This window comes from Saimiri boliviensis, chromosome 8, assembly GCF_048565385.1.
Source record: "Saimiri boliviensis isolate mSaiBol1 chromosome 8, mSaiBol1.pri, whole genome shotgun sequence".
NCBI classification, from domain to species: domain Eukaryota; kingdom Metazoa; phylum Chordata; class Mammalia; order Primates; family Cebidae; genus Saimiri; species Saimiri boliviensis.
This window is the reverse complement of record NC_133456.1, coordinates 65503771-65524139: the sequence shown is the minus strand read 5'-3', so window position 1 is coordinate 65524139 and position 20369 is coordinate 65503771. Positions and strand designations below refer to the sequence as shown.

Here is a 20369-nt window from a genome sequence, read left to right as displayed (position 1 = left end):
AGGTGGATATTATGTATAGTATTTCATTCAATCCTCGCAAATATTCTAGAGGACAAGAATTGCTATCTCAATTTTAAAATCGAGTAAACTGAGGTAGAGTCTCATAATTTGCCTGAGAGTACACAGCTGTGGAGGAGTCAGGCTTCTCCTCTGGAGCCCAGTGAGACTTGTGAGCCTGTGAATTTTAAGTACTAGGATAGAAAGCAAAATTAAGGAAAGAATTGAAATGATTATCTTCTCTGCCTTCCTTTATTCATCTGATCACGTTCCCACTGACTGTACTGAATTTTGTACTCAATTACTTAATTGCAGTATAAAAATATACATTGGCTTCTCTGATGACACTACTTTTAAATGTCATTGGCATTTTGTAGAGAAATTTGTGGGAGGAACTTCATCAGATTTCATTTAAATGCTCAAGTCACCCAGCTATCATAATGTCTTCCTCAAACAAGATTTTATTTTGTAATTCATCTCTTTCCTTTACAGAATTCTGTATTTCATCAAGATGTTTGACTTGCAGTTCCAGTTTTGATTTGATCCAGCAACTAGCATAAAAGGTGAAAGATGATAACAAAACTTATAATTATTTCAGTTATGCTTGAAAACATGTATAGGCATGTTTAAATATAAAAATATGCTTAAAAAAGCTTTTTATTTCCAGTGGATAAACCTACTTTTAAAAGGCAAACATATGCAAAATAGTTTATTTTAGACATCTATTTATAAGGGAAATATCCATGAGAATAAAAATCCAGAATACATTATTTGATTTGTCAAACAATGATAGAATAGATTCTGCAGAATTTTGTACTTAATTGTATCATCTACTACCAATGGGCTTATAAATGAATCAATGTACTTATACCACAGCTATATGTAATTATCCCAAGGTCTGATTAATGTCCTTAGATCTAGTGAGGTTGGAGAAAAAAAGAGAAAGATGAATAAAGATTTACCTGCTTTATTTTAAATACATCAGGCCAGGATTTTCCTATGAACAGTTTTACCTGGTCACCACCATCTCTCCAGTGACATATAATGTCATGAAAACTCTTATTTGTCTTTTCTAGTGAACAATCACTAGTTCTTATCTCACAGGATATTTTAAAGTCTGCATGTCTCATTTTTGCTTTCCAATGCCTTACCAATTTTCATGGCATTGCCACAAAACAATGGCTTTACACTGGTAGGGCAATGCACCCTCATTTAAAAATGTCAGACGTCTCACAGGCTATGCACCCTCATTTAAAAATGTCAGATTTCTCACATGGTTTGGAAAAGTTCCCAACGGTTTCCACACAAACAATCTGGTGTTTTTCACAAATATGAGTAGAGAAGCAAGTTGATATGCCATCAAATGATCATCCCTTTGCCCTCCTAGCATAAATCTCATATGCTGTAAGAAATAAGTAAAAATTAATGACTAAATTATTCACATCTTTGCTTTGCTTTCTTCTTATTGTTCAATTCTCAGCTTAAATGTCACCTCAGAAAGTTCTTCCTTGTCTGCTAATCTAATGCTGCCCCCCCATTTTTTCCCCTTTTAAATTCCTGCTTTCTTGTAAACAAAATACTTATCAATAATATCTTTTGTTTAGTTGTTTGCTCACTTTTATCTAGTTCCACTAAAAGAATGTAAGCCCCATCAGGGCAGAAACTTATATTTCACTAATGTATCCCCACTACCTGGCAAAGTGCTTAGTGTATAACTGGTACACAGTAAGTGTTTGTTGAATAATAAATGAGTGGGTGAACCAGTGAGCGAGAGTATGACTATCTGGAAAATATATATGTAAATGCATTCATTCATCCAATAAATTCCCTACCACTAGTCATTGTTAAATATTCATTTTAATCATAAATATTATGATAAAAGAGGGAAAGAATGCCTTTATATTAATTGTTCTCAACTGGGGTGGAGGAGAGGGATTTTTTTCTACATGGATGTTTTATTTGATCTGGATACATTTTTGGTTGTTACAATTGGGAGAATAATACTGGTATGTACTGAGAGGCCAGGGATGATGGTGCTAAGCATCCAATGTCTGTACCCACAGGGTAGATCCCCACAAAATGAATGATCAAACCCCAAATTTCAGTAATGCTAATACTTTACACTAGAGTCTGTATTTCTCATATGAAATTAAATTAACATGTACTTATTAGATAGCTATCATATGCTAACATGAAGTTGAATTCCTTGAAGAAAAAGATACGTTAGACAAACAAACAAACAGATAGATGAATAGATGGTTGGTTGGCTAGACTAATGAATAGAAGGATGGATGAATAGATACATGTGTACATAAATAAAAAGACAGTAGTCACAACATTCTATGTAGGACTAAAATAAACAATGTGTGATTACTAATCTCAGGAAATGTATATTCTTGCTATTATCTAATCATGTCTCCATAGAATTCATTCTATTTAATAGCAAAATGTTGGATCACATTAAAAGATACATGCAAACATTAGGGGAAGACTGTAGGCTAATTTTTTGCAATGAATGCTGATAATATTTGTGTAGAGAATGGCTATGAGGAGAAAGCGATCATCAGGTTTTAATTATGTACCCCATGAAGCAAACATAATAATATCTTTTTCAAATGAGAAGTTTGTGTTTCTTTCCCATAAATGAGGATTCCTGTGTCAAGTGAGAGATATATTAACCATGTGAATGTAGTGGTTCTACATATGATGAGGCAGAAAACTGGAATCCAAGGAAACAATCTGAGCAGGAGCTGTTAGAAAACCACCAGAAGCCCCCAAAGCAGGGCTTTTACTTGGATCACCAGACACAAAAGAAAAGTATTTTGTTTTCGTAGAGAGGTGCTGCATTTTATATAGCATAGTCCAGAAGTTGCAAAGGGAGGATTTATATAGAGAGAAAGAGTAACTTCCCCCAAGCCTTCCTCATTTCTGTTGCAGTATGAAAGGATCCAGAGTGCTTGCTTTGGTGATGCATCTAAAATTGAAATGATACAGAGAAGGTTACTTTGGTCCTTGTGCAAAGATGATATGCAAATTTATGAAGCCATTCACATTTTTTAGTTGGATGACATATTCAATGTGCTGAATGAAAAAGACAGTCAACCAGTTACAACCAGTTAACCAAGAATTCTATATACAGCAAATCTATTCTTTGAAAATTACAAATATAAAAAAAAGACATTTTTGGATAAACAGAAACTGTGATAATTTCTTGCTGGCAGTTTTGCCCTGCAAAAAATGTTAAGGAGCCTTCAAGCTGAAATCAGAGAACACTAGATGTCAACCTGAATCTATACAAATAAATAAAAAACACTAGTAAAGGAAATTACAAAAAAAGTTAAAATATTTTTGGAACTCTTTTCTATTATCTGATTAAAAGACAATTATATAAATCAATGATTATAATACCACATTATGGGCTTACAACGTATAAAAGTATAATCTGTATGATAAAAACAGCCAAGGAGGAAGGAAACAACAGGTACATATTAGAACAAAGTTTCTGTATACTATTAAATTAAGTTAGCTTTCATCTCATCTAGATTATTTTAGTAAAATGCTAATTGTATTCCCTAGAACAGCCACTAAGAAAATAGTTCTAAAGATACAATAAAAGAAACAAGGAAATAAAATGACACGTCAGAAAATATTTATTTAACACAAAAGAAGGTGGATATGAAGGAATAAAAAAACAAAGACATAGACATATAGAAAAAAATAGCAAAATGCCAGACATCAATTCTATCTTATCAGTAATTATGTTAGACATTATCCTGTCAATTCTCTTGATATATTTTGTTAGAAAATTATATAAATACCATCCATGACATCCTATCTAAAAGAGATAAACTATAGTTTCAAAGATATTTACAGAGCAAAAGCAAAAAAAAAAAAAAAAAAAGAAAAAGAAAGAAAAGCAAAAAGATATAGGCTAGGCACAATGGCTCACACCTGTAATCCCAGGTGTGAGGGAGGCCAAGGAAGTTGGGTCATTTGAGGTCAGGAGTTCATGACCAGCCTGACCAACATGATAAAACTCCATCTCTACTAAAAATACAAAAATTAGCTGGGTGTGGTGTCATGTTCCTGTAGTCCTAGCTATTTGGGAGGCTGAGACATGAGAATTGCTTGAACCCAACAGGCAGAAGTTGCAGTGAGCTGAGATTGTGCCACTGCACTCCAGCCTGGGTGACAGAGTAAGACTTTGTCTCCAAAAAAAAAAAAAAGATATTAATTGGAAAAATAAACAAAACAACGCTGGGGTAGTTATATTAACATTAGGCAAAATAGACTTTAAGACAGATGAGTCATCAACAAGAGAAGATTTCTGGGCTCTTTGCAGTCCAGGAGAACCAACCTGACCACAACTTTACCAATGGCAGATCACAGTGCTGAAGGCAAGTAAAACAAGATAGCACTGTACCCAAGCACTTGAATGTGAGGCTCCTTTTTATTGTACTCCTGGAGTTATGTAAATTCTCAAGCTTTTAGGCAAATGTGTGAGTAGTAGTAGTAGAAGAAGGGATAACTATTACATGCTGTGCAATTACTAAAGAGACTAAGTTACTTCGAGCAATTACAGGGCTTATCAACCTGAGTGCCCTTGAAATTTCCAACTGAATAATTCCTCATTGTGGGGAAGATACACTGGGTGTTGTAGGAGAATTTAGCGGAATCACTGGTTTCTACTCATGAGAAGGCAATAGTAGAAGTCATTACTTGGAAAAAATGTATCTAGATGTTGCCAGATGTCCCCTGTTAGGTAGAGAATGGGTTAGAGAATGTAATATCATTAATTAGGAATCATGTAACAGACAGTTGTAGTATGTGTTTGTATATGTGTGTGTGCCTGTGTATCTGTGTGTCTGGTGCATGTGTCTATGTGTTTGGGAAAAGATACTTACTATTAGTTAACTTCTAAAACCAGAGAGGAAAGTTACTTCCATTCTATTACCCATTAAAGAAGAGTAGTGATTAAACATACAACCCACCCAACCAACCAGCATTTTCCTATTTCATCTCTACCCTTCACTGAGTCCTTCTCAGAGAAAAAGGTATTTAGCTGGTGGTAGTAAAGGTGATAATTTGTAATGGTGGACATTCGTGAGTCCTACATCTTGTGACCATTCTTGAATATCTCTCTTTAAACAGTTTCAGGTTTTCTCAGGGCCTGCTTGATGTAGTAAAATTACTGGAAGCAGTTCTGAATTCAGATTTACCAGTAATAAAATTGTTTCAGCACTTTAATTCTTATCTAAATTATTTTGTGGATCCTCAGTTTGCTGTCAGTAATAAAATAATTTACTACAAATCATATTATTTTCTATTAACAAGACTGATTTTCAATTTTCTTGACATATTTTATTTAGAAAATGGTATAGATACCATCCATGACAGTGCCACAGTCTCCTGAAAAATCCTTGCAAATTCCCTCATTCTTTTAGGTACAAAATTCCTATCACTGTAGCTGGCATTAAAAAATAAATGCCTATAGTCTATTAAGAACATTTTAAATATAAATTTTAGCTTTAAATTTTATTTTGATTCTGACCTAGCAAAGATATTACATGACACTTTACGTGAAGATTCATGCTTCCAAAATACTTACCTTTACACATCTATTTTTATTTCTTTTCATTTTCTTTTTGGCTTTCTTTTTGGATAATAGAAACCTGATTTTAGGCCAACATAACCACAATCAGCAGTTAAAAAATATTCAATGTGAAAAAAAGATCTACATTTTCATACAGTGGTTTTATACCAAGGACGAAAAAAATAAATGCTTTTCAAGTGAAGGCATTATCACATTTTCAAGTGACTTCTCAAGTGCAATTTTATCCCTTGGCTCAGCATTTCAGTTTTACAGCATCTATTAATCAAGTCTAAGCAGCTTGTAAGTCCCCAATCCCTAGTTCAGATTACCTCACAATCACCACGCACTTCTGTCATTGTCTCTGGTACTGTCTTCCCTTGCCTCCATTGTTTCAGTTCAGCGTTTTGCTCTACTCCTTCAATCATCCCAACTCTACTATCCTTTGAGAACAGCAGCCATCAATTTCCAAAACCACAGAACAAGGACTAATGTTTATACTTTCAAAGGAGATTCAGTGAATAAAAAAGACCATTTAAGAAATGCCAGGAAAAATTGATTACTCCAGAATTCAGAGCAACCAGTCCAAATTGTAGAAGAACAACACTGTTTGTTCCCTAGACTCGGTAGTGAGAAAAAGGAAAAAGACTACTAAATTTATCTTTGTTCTTTGCTGCATATGAATTTTAAAACTCACAGAATCTAAGTATCATTTACCTTAAGACAAAGAAGAAAAGAGACTGGCTATAGAAAACAGCATCCCTGCCATTAAAATAAACATTTTAAGAAGCTTAAGTCTATGTCAAAGACATATAAGGAGATAAAAAAAAAAAGAAAAAGAAAAAGAAAAAAGAAAAGTGATGCAAGGAACCAGATACTTTACTGAGAAATCATTTGATCAAACAACTTACTATTTCACTGAGGTAGAAAGCCATTAGCCATATATAAATGGTGGGCTATATTTTTCTGTCTTCATCCTTGAAAGCAACTGCTAAATTGCAGCTTTAAGAATTCAAGTCTAAATCCCATTAATCTATTTTTCACAAATACTGAATATTTAGCATCATTCTGAATATTGTTTTTCTGTGGGTCCCTTTTTTGTGTGTCCTCATTAGAGTACTAAGATCTGAGCAAGAGAAATATAGGTGAGAGGAAGCTCAAGATTGCTTGAAGCCATTTGAAAGGCAAGGGCAAACTCACATCAGAAACCCATGCTTCCTGGATTTTTCTTCCACAATCTGGTTCAAAATGTCATTTTTTACTCTACATCTAGGTTTGACAGAGTTCAGAAACTAAAACATTGCTTCCTGTGTGAGATTTGCAGACTGCCATTCAGAAATTCATAAAACACCACCTTTATTGAATAGCAGTGTGAAACTTCTACAAGGACACTGTCTATTCATTATGTCCAGTATCCCAAATCCACCATTATGCTTCTTGAAAGGGACAGTAAATTGCTTCCAATTTATCCTCATCCTTTTTATGGATAATGCAAAGAAAGTAGCACTTTGAACAGAAAAACAGGTTAATTTTATGCCAGTCATGAAACTTGGTGACAGGTGCTGCCATATGTTACAACAAGATCTCTTGGCCATGGGTCATTGCTTTGAAAGGTACTAACGAATGCTTGCAGTAGTGTGTGACATACCACTGGTCCCCTGGGATCCCATGTAAGCTCTCGTGACAAGTATGAAATTATCTCATGGTATCATAGTATTTTCCAAACATGACAGCTCCCAGATTAGTCGCCACTTAGCACAATGGGGATTGTGGGGAGATCTGTAACATCTAGTCAATGATCTTAGTGGGATCTCCTATGGACCACAAGGAAAACCGTCCCCAAAGAGAATGTCTAGAAAGGTTAAAAATCATAAAAGCCGGTGGTCAAATACATAGACAGCAAGCAAAATAATTCTGTTTTGGATATTCTTGTAATTTTTATTTGCTTCCTGGCCTGATTTCCATAGAGCAGATGAATAAAGTATTCAGTATTATATTTTGAAGTGCTCTTTATTTCCTTCTTGAACTGGAACAAAGTTTCAGTCATGAGTTGAGGAAGTACTGGGCACCCACACTTCCTTCCAACTGACATGCACAAGCACACACACTCCACATTCCTGCCTAGTAAAATAAAATACAAATGCCTAAATGCTAACTACGTTTTATGTTTCTGTTACATGCACAGATGTAAAATCTGTGAAATGTAACCGTAAAACTTCTTGTTAGGGAAAAGAAAAATGTTAAAAGAGCAAAGTAAAACTTTTACATCATATAATAAAGGAATGTGTCACTGGCTAACTTTCCTGATTTCTGGGTTGATTCTCTTTCCAATAACAATTCTAAATGTCATGCCAAAGATAGGGAAAAGGCAAAATAAACAAACGTTAACACTTAGAAATAAAGTTACATAAATATTTATTTTCCTTGAATTCCTGATATAAAAATGGCCTGTAAGTTCTGAATGCCACTTTATTTTTGCATATTTTTTCCAGTATAAGGTAAGAGAAACAAACTGCAAGTACAGTGATTATAGTTTAAAATGTAAGCAATTGATCATCATGAAAAGGATAAGAGTAACATGGAAACGAATGTGGTAGAGAAGAGAAAGAGAAAATATTTGAGATTCAATTCTGTGTTCTTTTGCCAATCATCAAATTAAGAATATTAATGTTATGTGTATTTACAGATATAGAATATTATCCTCTGGTTTCATAGTTTGTGCACTAGTTACTCATTTCTAGCTCTTTATTTTGCTTTTTAAATATATATTTCCTTAAGAATGACTTTATGGTTCCAGGATGTGACCATTATTATATAATTCTAGCACTGAGGACATCTTAACTTTTTATCAAATAATAACTTTTAGTTTCCCAGCAGATGCATATTTTTAAAATCTATAAGCATTTAGTTTATATGATTTTTTTAGAATGAATACTTTTTAGATGTTTTAGAATGAATTTTTAGAATGACTACTTTTGTAACAAACACCATATAACACATACTGTGTATCAGGCACTGCTCTAAGTACTTTATCAGTAATTCATTTAATCTTAATGATAATCCTATGAAGTAGGTAAAATCATTATCTCTAATTTTCAGATGAGATCATTTGGGTACAGAGCAGTTGCCTGAAAAATTGCCAGCTAATACATGGAATATTTTGGAATGGAACCCTGATAATCTGGCCCACAGCCCATACTCTTGATCTCCATGTCATGCTGCCACTGAAGTCCTTTTGAGATCAGGGTATAACTCTTCTAATCAGATTTTCCTTAAGCTCTTCTTGCCTCTTATTGAAACCTAATGGTCAAAGACAAGTGAGTCACTGGATTCCAGTGATGCTGCAAACTTTCTGAAACACCACCATTCTTCCAAGCAGGCTAAACTCCGTCATTTCCTATCTCTAACTCCCCCAAAAAGTCTGAGAAGAAAGGCTACAACACTGTTAATGTTGTGACAATCCCAACCTTCAAAGCGCAAGATGATTCATTCAATGTATCTTACTGAGTATCTACAATGGACATAAATCATATATACAATATGATTGGTGGTGCAATATATTACTTTTAATATAGAGGTAAATTAAACAGACATGATGTCTTTACCTTAACAGAATTTTAGACAGGTGGGAAAAATATATTGTAAAAGTAATCATGATAATGAATATAAAATATTTATCTTATCTTAATTTTAAAAAGAATAATATAAACGATAATAATTTAGACTTTAGAGTCCAACAAATCTTTAACCCAAACTCCTCCCATTATTAGTTTTTGGAACATAAATTACCTTCTTAAACATTCAAATTCTCAATTTTTCTAATCTGTAAAAAGGGTTTTAAGGATAAAATGAGATACAATATAAACTACTTACCAAGTTGCTTGGCACTATATATATATATATATATATATATATATATATATATATGCAATTAATAAGATCTTCAGTCATGATTGCTAATAATATTTAAATTTCATATGTTTCTTTTTCATATAAGTTTATCCTTGCACAAGCATTCTTTTCAGACTGAGATCTTTTCTTTTGAACACAGTAATGGGCTTTATTTTCAGCAAATAACATTTCTCATTATAGAACAATGACAAGTTTATTGACTTCCTCATTCAAAATTCTCATGAATATATGAAGTTAGACACTTGGAAAAAAGGCAAAACATGTGGACCCTATATGTCTATTCTTTCCTGCCTGTGATGTCATGAAAACCATTTGCTAGCTTTCTCTGCAACAAAGCAGTAAATATTTTACTAAAGACAACAAAACTATGTCAGTACAGATAGCAATTAAAACAATTTATAAGCTATGGCTTTGTTCTACAGAGAGGTGGAAAACCTAGACCTACTGTTGCCATCAATATACAGCAACAGGAACAGGAAAATAATATTATAAACTTTAAAAGAACCCATACACAACTGGAATGCAAGTAAGATGTTTGCTACTGTCCTGCACTTGAGTGATTTATTTTCTCAATCTGACAATGGAAATCTGACCAGTAAACAGGAAGTTTGAATAAATAAATTATTTTAAAGTAGCAAAATGCTTTCATAACTTGTTAGCAAATGCTAGATAATAAGCCACACTGCAACTAAGAGCCTGACCCCTACCACTTAGCAGCTGTGTAAACTTGAGGAATCACTCCCTCATTCCTTTAACGGGCAGTTTCATCACTAGTAAATAGGTAGACTATCCCTAACCCACAGGCTGTTTCAGGAATTAAGTTTCAACTGTGTGTTGGTGCTGTGCTAGGCACTGAAGCTACAGTGGTGAGTAGGACCACACTGGTATTTATGCTAAGAGAACTTACTGTCTAAATTAATTTTTTTAGAAAAGGAAGATATTGCTTCTTCTCTCGTAAAAATACTGAGGGTAAGTTATATGCGTCCACTAGAATAATAAATGATAAGATGCGACCAAGATCACAGTAGTATACACAGAAAGGATTCAATAAGACATCAATAATGTTTCTTGCACACTAGCAATTGGGTAAGCCATGATATAGATAAAAGAAACAAAGAGAGAAAATCAGTTTTGACAGATACACCTTGTACTTCACAAATTGTGAGAAAAAATTATCCAATTATAAATGACTTAGATGCTCCTGAAGAATGGTAAAAATTACCCTACTTACATTTCAAGCATCACACAAGGAACATTCAAAACCAAATAATGTGCTGCTTACAATGAAAAGAATTATTGGTAATGTGTCAGCCTATAGCTCACTAGAGTAAAAAATTAAACCAAACAATAATTGCACCAGGACATTCTAGTACAGCATCTGAGACTAGAATATTTTTGGTTAATAACCTTGAAAACAAGTTATTTCCCAATTTAGCTAATCTGAACAGTGGGTGTATGTATTCTGCTTATCTAAAGAAACTTTTAGTCAGCTTAGTAATTCTTTTTTGAGCATGGTTCAACTTTAAACACATTTCTATTAAAACAGTAAGATTTCTGAATATTACCTAGAATGTGTGTGGGGCGGTATATGTGTGTATGCACGTGTAATGTTTTAGAGTGACCAGAAATTGCATGTGGTACTCTTTCTAGATCTGCTTTTAACAATCTGTTTAGAGATGACAACTGTCATGGGGTGATCGCTGAATTGAAATTTGGGAGGGTATATAGGTTAGTTAGTCAATGAGGAAAAAAATGTAGTGAACATGACAAATGAGTACATGCAAATTATCTGTTTTCAGAAGACAGTAAGGAGGAAAATAGTGTCAGTGAATGGAAGCTGGTGAAGCGAGGAGGGATTTGGTCAAAGTGGAGACTGCCAGCTGTTGAGTTCATTTCACTGAGACTTTTTAGGCCACGTAAGGAGCTGATCTTTACCCAAAAGGGAATGTGAAGTCATCAACACATTTTAAGCAGAATGATGGTGTGGTCAGCTTTGTATTTCAGAAAGAATTATCTGGGTACAGCATGGAAAATTACAGGATAGGCAAGAGTAGATTGGAGTAGTTAGGAAACATCTAGCAGATAAGTAAATTTCACATAGACATATTGCCATCCTACCACCTCTAATTTAAAAGGCAGAAATATCATAACTTAAAAGCAAGAAGTATTCGTAAGAGATATATATCCTTCTTCTTTAAAAGTCATTATTATAAAAAACATGAATTTGACATTAAAATTCAAGATTCTGATAATTTCATGACATTTATATTTGTACTTGCATAGAAAAAAGTGAGAGAGAATAGAAAAAGAAGAATGTAAATATACTAAATTTAGCTCCAAGCAAATATTGATAAGGCTTAATGGCAAAACAATAAAGAACTAGAGGACCCAAGTCTTGAATACGATTAAAGAAGATAACACAGAGGATAAGAGAAAAATGATTAAGTCTAGGAGTGATAATTATCTTTATGGAATTAAAGAGCTTAAGTGCTTATGGAAAAAGACAGCTAAACTGAAACATATTGATTTAGGTTCTTGGATAAGGAACTCTCCTTTGGCCCAGGTAGGCGAACTAACCACTTCCCAAGGGTACAATAATGTGGGCAGAGAAACAGCAAATTCATTTTGATCATGAATAATTTATCGACCTGTTTCTAGATATCACATATTCACTAATACCAACAAGACTGAAAAATGCCCAAAACCTCATAAAGTGCTGAATTTAGTCCCACCTCCTCACTGTTTGTGAAATACTACAAAGCTCCCACTTTACTAGGGTCTTACACCTGCTGTGCCGTTCATCTGAAGACTTTCCCAGATATTCACAGAGATATCAGTCAAATCTTGAGTCCAAAGGCACTTGGGTCCAAAGGTCTTCAGAAAGATCTTCCTTGATCATGTAGTTTAAACCAACTTACACCAGCTTAATAGGAATGATCACTATGTGACACTTCATTACCTCTTCATTGATTTGGCTATATGTTATCTCCCTAGATTAGACTGTTGCTCCCATAAGAACAAAACTTGGTCTTATTCACCTCTCTAACCCTGGTACCAGATAGCTGGCAAATATGGGAGTTCAGTAAGTATTGGATGAATGAAAGACTGAATGAATGAAAGGGTGAATCCATTTGGGAACAGGTATTAAGTAGTCATCTTTATGATAACCTTTGGAATTTACAATACAAAATACTACAAAATTTCTCAGTTGCTGCTGTGACTATTTGAACGTAAACTATTCCTAATCCTGTAACTTATTTTTAACAGTGTGAACAACTCCACAGCATTTCTAGTTATAAGACCTAAAATTCCCTTTCGCTTTACGTTTCTTGCAATTGAAAATGTCATGGCTAATAGGCTAATAAGCTAACATACTTTTTTTTTTTTTTTTTTTTTTCTTTGAGACGGAGTTTCGCTCTTGTTACCCAGGCTGGAGTGCAATGGCGCGATCTCGGCTCACCGCAACCTCCACCTCCTGGGCTCAGGCAATTCTCCTGCCTCAACCTCCTGAGTAGCTGGGATTACAGGCACGCGCCACCATGCCCAGCTAATTTTTTGTATTTTTAGTAGAGACGGGGTTTCAGCATGTTGACCAGGATGGTCTCGATCTCTCGACCTCGTGACCCACCCGCCTCGGCCTCCCAAAGTGCTGGGATTACAGGCTTGAGCCACCGCGCCCGGCCCGATGCTAACATACTTTATAAGCTACCTGAGGACAGAATATGGGTCTCATTCATCTTCCTATTTCCAAAGAACCAAAACACAGTCTCTCATTAAGAATGGATCTGCTTTAGTTCTTTGTAAATTCTGGATATCAGCCCCTTGTCAGATGGGTAGGCTGCAAAAATTTTTTCCCATTCTGTTGGTTGCCGATTCACTCTACTGACTGTTTCTTTTGCCGTGCAGAAGCTGTGGAGTTTGATTAGGTCCCATTTGTCTATTTTGGCTTTTGTTGCCATTGCTTTTGGCGTTTTGGTCATGAAGTCCTTGCCTACACCTATGTCCTGAATGGTTTTGCCTAGATTTTCTTCTAAGGTTTTTATGGTAATAGGTCTGATGTTTAAGTCTTTAATCCATCTGGAGTTAATTTTGGTGTAAGGTGTCAGGAAGGGGTCCTGTTTCTGCTTTCTGCACATGGTTAGCCAGTTTTCCCAACACCATTTATTAAACAGGGAGTCCTTTCCCCATTGCTTGTTTTTGTCAGGTTTGTCGAAGATCAGATGGTTGTGGGTATGTTGTATTTCCTCTGAGACCTCTGTTCTGTTCCATTGGTCTATATCTCTGTTTTGGTACCAGTACCATGCTGTTTTGATTACTGTAGCCTTGTAGTATAGTTTGAAGTCCGGTAGTGTGATGCCTCCTGCTTTGTTCTTTTTGCTTAGAATTGGGAAGAGATAGCATGGGGAGAAATGACAGATACAGGTGAGGGGACGGAAGGCAGCAAACCACACTGCCAAGTGTGTACCTATGCAACAATCTTGCATGTTCATCACATGTACCCCAAAATCTAAAATGCAATTAAAAAAAAAAAAAAAGAATGGAGCTGGCCTTTCTGAAGCATTTCTCAAAGAAGGGTTGAAATTGATAAAATAGAAGTATTTCTATTATTAAATCTAAAATCTGGAAAAGACCATTAAATCTATGCAAAAACATTAAAGAACACCATAATGAGAGGAATACAAAAAAAACCACAAAATTTTGAATTGGAGATATGTCTGTCGCTACACTCAAGAATGGGAAGAAGACAATAGTGTGCCTGCAAATATGAAAAAAGCAGAGGATAATAATAAAATAAAACAATAACTACAACAACCAATGTAAACCCGTGTACAGAGTAGGCACCCCAATATTTCTGGCATTGCTACATGTCGTTATACAAGTGTAACATGTTTCAACAGTGGCAATATTATGGATTAAAGTACAAAAGCAATGAAAGTTTTAAACTAATTAATGTAAATAAGAATTCCCTGTATTGATAGCAACTAATAAGATTACTTATATGAATGTTATTTATAATAGAAATATAAAAATATTATTTTTCCAAATCTATTAAATCCTGCTACATGGCAGAAAATGTCTATCATATGATTTTAGTCAGCATGTATCAAAAGAGTATTTTATCACAATGTGATTTTTAATAACTAGAGATATGACTACCAAATAGAAATGTTACAAATACCAAATAGAAATGTTGCAAATACATGCTCTCCACTTAACATGAAAGATGACTTTTCATAAGAGTGCTTCAAACATCACGTGCGTATTAAATGAAAGAACGATGATGCTTCCCCAAGACACAATGCCCTTATCCACATTTATCAATGTTCGCTTTGATTTTCCCTTCCTCTTTCTGTGGCTTCTCTAAATCTATTTGTCAGATAACCCTATCACACATATCCTGATTTCTACAGCTTAGCATAAAAATATCAGCCTTCTCTGCTCTGCAAGCTGGCTTTCTATTTATGCCAATGTTCATTCAAAATTATAAATCTTCAGCAGTTTTTCTTCACTCATAAGTGAAAGCTTCCAATATACAAATCTTTGTCATTATATCTTGTTAGAATTTCTCTTCGGATGCACCATTTAATGGGACTAAATAATAAGCTACTATGTATTAGACACTGCTTTTCATTTAAATTTATGAAAGAGCAATGATTTTTTTTTTTTTTTTTTTTGAGACAGGGTCTCACTCTATTGCCCAGGCTGGAGTGCAGTGGTGTAATCATAGCTCAATGCAGTCTCCAACTCCTAGGCTCAAGCAGTCCTCCTGCCTCAGCCTCCTGAGCAGCTGGGACTACAGGCATGAGCTACGCATCTCATCCCATTAAACAATAGCACAATGAAATAGGCATTTTTGCTTTCATTTTGGTAAGAGAAAATGGAAAATCAGTAAAACGACTTGTCCAAGTTCACAAAAACTTTCCTTCCCCCTCCCCATAATCCTTAGAAAATATATTTTTGGCCAAAATATAAGAAATTGTTATTGGATTGGAGAGGGCTTCTTTTTTTTTTTTTTGGCTTTTCATAGGATGATAAATTTAAAACATATCCACAAGTTATTTGACAACTTTCCATTGAGACATGAGGGTTATGCCTCTCTCCTTGAATTCAGGCTGGCCTTAGTGATGGACTTGTAACCAATTATTCTGAGGTGTGATCAAAGAAAGCCTTCTGCTTTCTCTTGGTTCTGTTAAGATGTTTACTCTGAAAAAGCCAGCAATCATGCATGAAGTTCAACTACCCTGAGACTGCTGTGATGGAGAGGTCACCCACGGGTATGTGCTCCAACAGCTCCAGCTGAGCTCCCTGCTGGCAGCAAACATCCATTGCTAGCCATGCAGGAAGCCATGTGGGAAGCCATGCTGAACACCCAGCCCAGGTGAGCCTTCAGATAATGGTAGCCCCAGCGAACACCTTGACTGCAATTGCATTTAAAACTTCTAGCAAGAACTGCCCTCTCTATAGTCTTAATCCACAATATCACGAGCAAAATAAATGATTGTTTTCAGCCACCAAATTTTGGGTACTTTTTTATGCAGTAACACTAACTGGAACAACAGGTAGATGGCTAATCAGCTTGGTTCAATGGAAATTTCAAAAACAAGGCAAGGCTCATTCTTTTGCACCCCCACCTCCTGCCCTTTCTGCCTGCACCCGGGATCTATCAATGACAGTGCTTCCAGGTCCAGTTGGTAAACATACCAATCAGGTCTCTGTATTTGCCCTTTCAACCTGTCTGCCTATGATTGGTTAGAAATAATCACTGAGTCCCAGGGTTCAAATTAAAGGAAATAACGTGTAAGCTTCACAGAGTTCTCTAATTCAGCTGTAATTGGTTTATCAAAGACCCTCACCTCAGCAAAACATTAGCCTGAAATAGTTCCAATTTTTTTCTTCAAACATGGTTTCCACACTTTTTTTTTTTTTTTTTTTTTTTTGCAAATTCTCCTTCCCCATGCCTTTATGACATTTGATTCTTCCATAAACTTCAAGTGACTGTCTGTCACTGAAACTCAGTTTGATTCAAAACGTTTTCCCCTTTCATCCATTTCTGGCCAGAACTACAGCTGAAAGAGGCTGAAATGAAGAATGTTGTCTCTTTTTTGATTCCCCCTTCCTCTTTATTACCTTGGAATTATCACATCTCTTCCAGCCTGGCCCTTTACTGGGTCAGGTCCTGCACAGGTCTCAGTTACTATCATTCCACCTCTCTCCAATTTCCTGGAGATCTCACTGCCTCTCACTGCTGATGTCACTATACCCTGTTACCAGCCCCCCCAGCAAGAGCTCAAGCCCACTGCTTAATACTTGGTCTATTCTGGCTGGGAGTGGTGGCTCATGCTTGTAATCTCAGCACTCTGGGAGGAGTCACTTGAGGTCAGGAGTTTGAGACCAGCCTGACTAATATGGTGAAACTCCATCTTTACTAAAAATACAAAATTAGCCGTGCATGGTGGCACACACCTGTAATCCCAGCTACTTGGGAGGCTGTGGCAAGAGAATTGCTTGAAAACCCAGGAGGCGGAGGTTTCAGTGAGCAAAGATCATGGCATTACATTCCAGCCTGGACAACAAGAGTGAAACTCCATCTCAAAAAAAAAAAAACAAAACAAAACAAAAAAAAAACAATACTGAGTCTATTTTATCTACAGAACATGCATGTACCCCAGGTGGGCAAAAGGTGAGAATGCAGATGCTCCACTGGTCCTCCCTACCATCTCTCTCTAATTTTCTCCTATCTCCCCAACACTGGCACAGAAACAGATTGGGAAGTTTATTACTGATTCAGTTAGCTAAACGGAATATTGGCCAGTCTCCTTCTTTCATGTGTGCCAGTCTGTACAAATGATTAAATTGGACCCCTTCACTTGACTTGAGATAAGAAAAGTGCTGTAGAAGGAATCTGATCATAAATCTGATCATAAATGATGCACATTCCACAAGGCTAGAACATTTCAAAGAGCTACTCTCCTCCTTGCTGCCTCCAGAACTTTCTGTATACAAGCAAAGCAGCTGATTGATGGTTGGGGAAATTAAGTTTTTTCTTTTAACACTTAAGAAGCTCCTCAGAAAGGATTCTGGCCATGATTTTTTACTTCTCTCCTTATTAAGTAGGATACTAGGCTAATCTCTGCATGAACTCTAATTACCAATTTGAGAGTAACAACAGCAAAAACAAAATACAAAAATCCTACTCAACATCCTTTAACATTCATAATTTCTAGGGAAGTCTAAATTAAGCCAATATTTTGCCATCTGATTCAGTTCTGTCTTTAACCCTATATTCTTTTTTTTTTTTTTTTTTTTTTTTTTTGAGACGGAGTTTCGCCCTTGTTACCCAGGCTGGAGTGCAATGGCACGATCTCGGCTCACCGCAACCTCCGCCTCCTGGGCTCAGGCAATTCTCCTGCCTCAGCCTCCTGAGTAGCTGGGATTACAGGCACGTGCCACCATGCCCAGCTAATTTTTTGCACTTTTAGTAGAGACGGGGTTTCACCATGTTGACCAGGATGGTCTCGATCTCTCGACCTCGTGATCCACCCGCCTCGGCCTCCCAAAGTGCTGGGATTACAGGCTTGAGCCACCGCGCCCGGCTTAATCCTATATTCTTAAACATTGGCAATGAGGTAGAGTGAATTATAAACCTAATTCCTAATAATTGAACCCAGGATTTGAAACCAAATCTAAATAATTCTCAAGAGTCTTTATTAATTATTTTATGTATGTTAATAAAACTATAAGATTTATAGCTGCCTCAAAGTGAGTTCTTACTCAATTTTGCAAGATATATTTATGGCATGTATAATAATTTTGAGGAAAAGAAGAAACCTTTATTAAATGAAGTATGAAATCTAATCCAAGATATTTACTGAGAGCACAAGCTAGTCACCATTTCTATTTTATTTTATTTTATTTTATTTTTATTTTTTGAGACAGGGTCTTGCTTTGTCATCCAGGTTGGACTGCAGTAGCACAAACTTGGGTCACTGCAGCCTCTGCCTCCCAAGTTCAAACCATTCTCCTGCCTCAGCCTCCCAAGTAGCCAGAATTACAGCTAGGATTACCCAATATGCCTGGATAATTTTTGTATTTTTTTTAGTAGAGACAAGGTTTCACCATGTTGGCCAGATTGTTCTCAAACTTGCAACATCAAATAATCTGCCCACCTCGGCCTCCCGAAGTGCTGGGATTACAGGAGTGGGCTACTATGCCCAGCCTACTCATCATTTTCAAAACATCTTCTCCTTTACTGCCATTACATCTAAAAAATTTTAGACTTTATTATTCCAAATTATTTTACTCACAGTTTGATGTAAATATACTACAGAGCTTTAGAAATCTACTTTCATTTGTATGTAAGGGATTGTATCTATTGAATATGTGTGGGGGCAAAACACATCTAAAACAAGAATAAACAGAAAACGTGATAATGACAACAAATCTGAAGTAAATAAACTACCAGCTGTGAAATGAAACCAAAGCATGGTTTTCATAGGAAAGAATCATCATAGAATTGATCATCAACAGAAAGCTGATCAAACTCATTGCTGAAAATGACGATATTAAAGCATATGCATTTCTATGGTAATTGTTACATTTTCTCCTTCAAGTAAATGCTACTTAAATTGCTTTTTGTTATATTTTAGAAATAGTTAATATTTTAAATCTATTTTCTCAAGAAAATACCTCTTGAATCTTAGGGAGAATATTGGTTGGGCAAAAACTGTATAATCTTTCACATTTTTCTCGAGCTTCATGTAACAATTTGGTGGAGAAAATAAATGAGAACCTAGCCTCGCCTTTGAAATACACACACGGTTTAATTAGGTGTTAATTTAAAATCTGTAAAGATAAAGAGATTTAATGTAAAAGATGATTTTAGATCCTCAAAAAAGACATTTTCCAGATTTTGCTTTAGTTTTAGTTTCTGACTCATAAAATAACATAAAATCAAAAGTCTTCATAATTTTAAGAGAACAGCAGCAAACCACCACCATGGCACATATATACACCTATGTAACAAGCCTGCACGATCTGCACATGTACCCCAGAACTTAAAGTATAATACATTTAAAAAAAAAGAACACTTCTTAATATTAACATTTCAAAGGAAGTGAATGCAACATTAAGGCGTAAATATTAACGTAAAATAGAACAAAAATGAATAATCTCATCCCTCCCCCAAGCCCTAAATCACCTTATGGTGGTTAATTAGGATCTTATGCAGAGGAAGTTGCTCCAAGGGCGAGGAAACAAATTTTCATGAAATTCTGTGCCCTCAGGTCACCAGGGAAGTGATGGTAAGACTCTTCATCTTAGCATGATTTTGAACAGAGATCTTGCTGCCAAGTAAAGCTGCTCCACAAAAATGGCATGGCTTATTTGTTTAATTTTTCAATAGGCATTTATTGAAATCCTATGGTGTACTGTGAAAGAGCATAAAGTAAATAGAGCGTAGGGTCCCTACTTTACTGTGACATAGGAAATGCATAATGGAAAAACAGATAAATGTGAGATTTATCAATATAGATTCATCAACATAAAAAATAATAAGGACAAATTATGCAGGTAAATGTTACGGAGGTGGTGACACATGATTTGTGATCAGCCAGATTCATGCAGATTCAATTCCTAGCATTGCAAGTAAAGGGAGGGTAAGATGATTTCCTGGACCCTCAAGTAATTAGGAAATCTCTTCAGCTCTTATTAACAATTGTTGTATCACAACATGAAGTGTAAATAACTGCTTCTTAAAGTGCCCTCCACTGAACTTTGGAAGAGCTGCCTTGCTAATTTGGAGAACATTCATCCTCAACCACAATAAATTTAAGAATCCACAGTGTGCTAACACTGCTCAGAATGATGCCAT

At 35.6% G+C, this 20369-nt stretch overlaps 1 protein-coding gene and 1 non-coding gene across 11 annotated transcripts in view; one reads left to right on the top strand and one right to left on the bottom strand.

Annotated features, from left to right (window-relative positions):
* CHL1 (cell adhesion molecule L1 like) overlaps positions 1 to 20369 on the bottom strand; it is a 199479-nt gene that overhangs the window by 114980 nt on the left and 64130 nt on the right. The window lies entirely within an intron of this gene.
* LOC120367244 (U6 spliceosomal RNA) lies at positions 2953 to 3054 on the top strand. Its single transcript, XR_005581667.1, has one exon. It is a non-coding gene; the product is annotated as a U6 spliceosomal RNA (small nuclear RNA).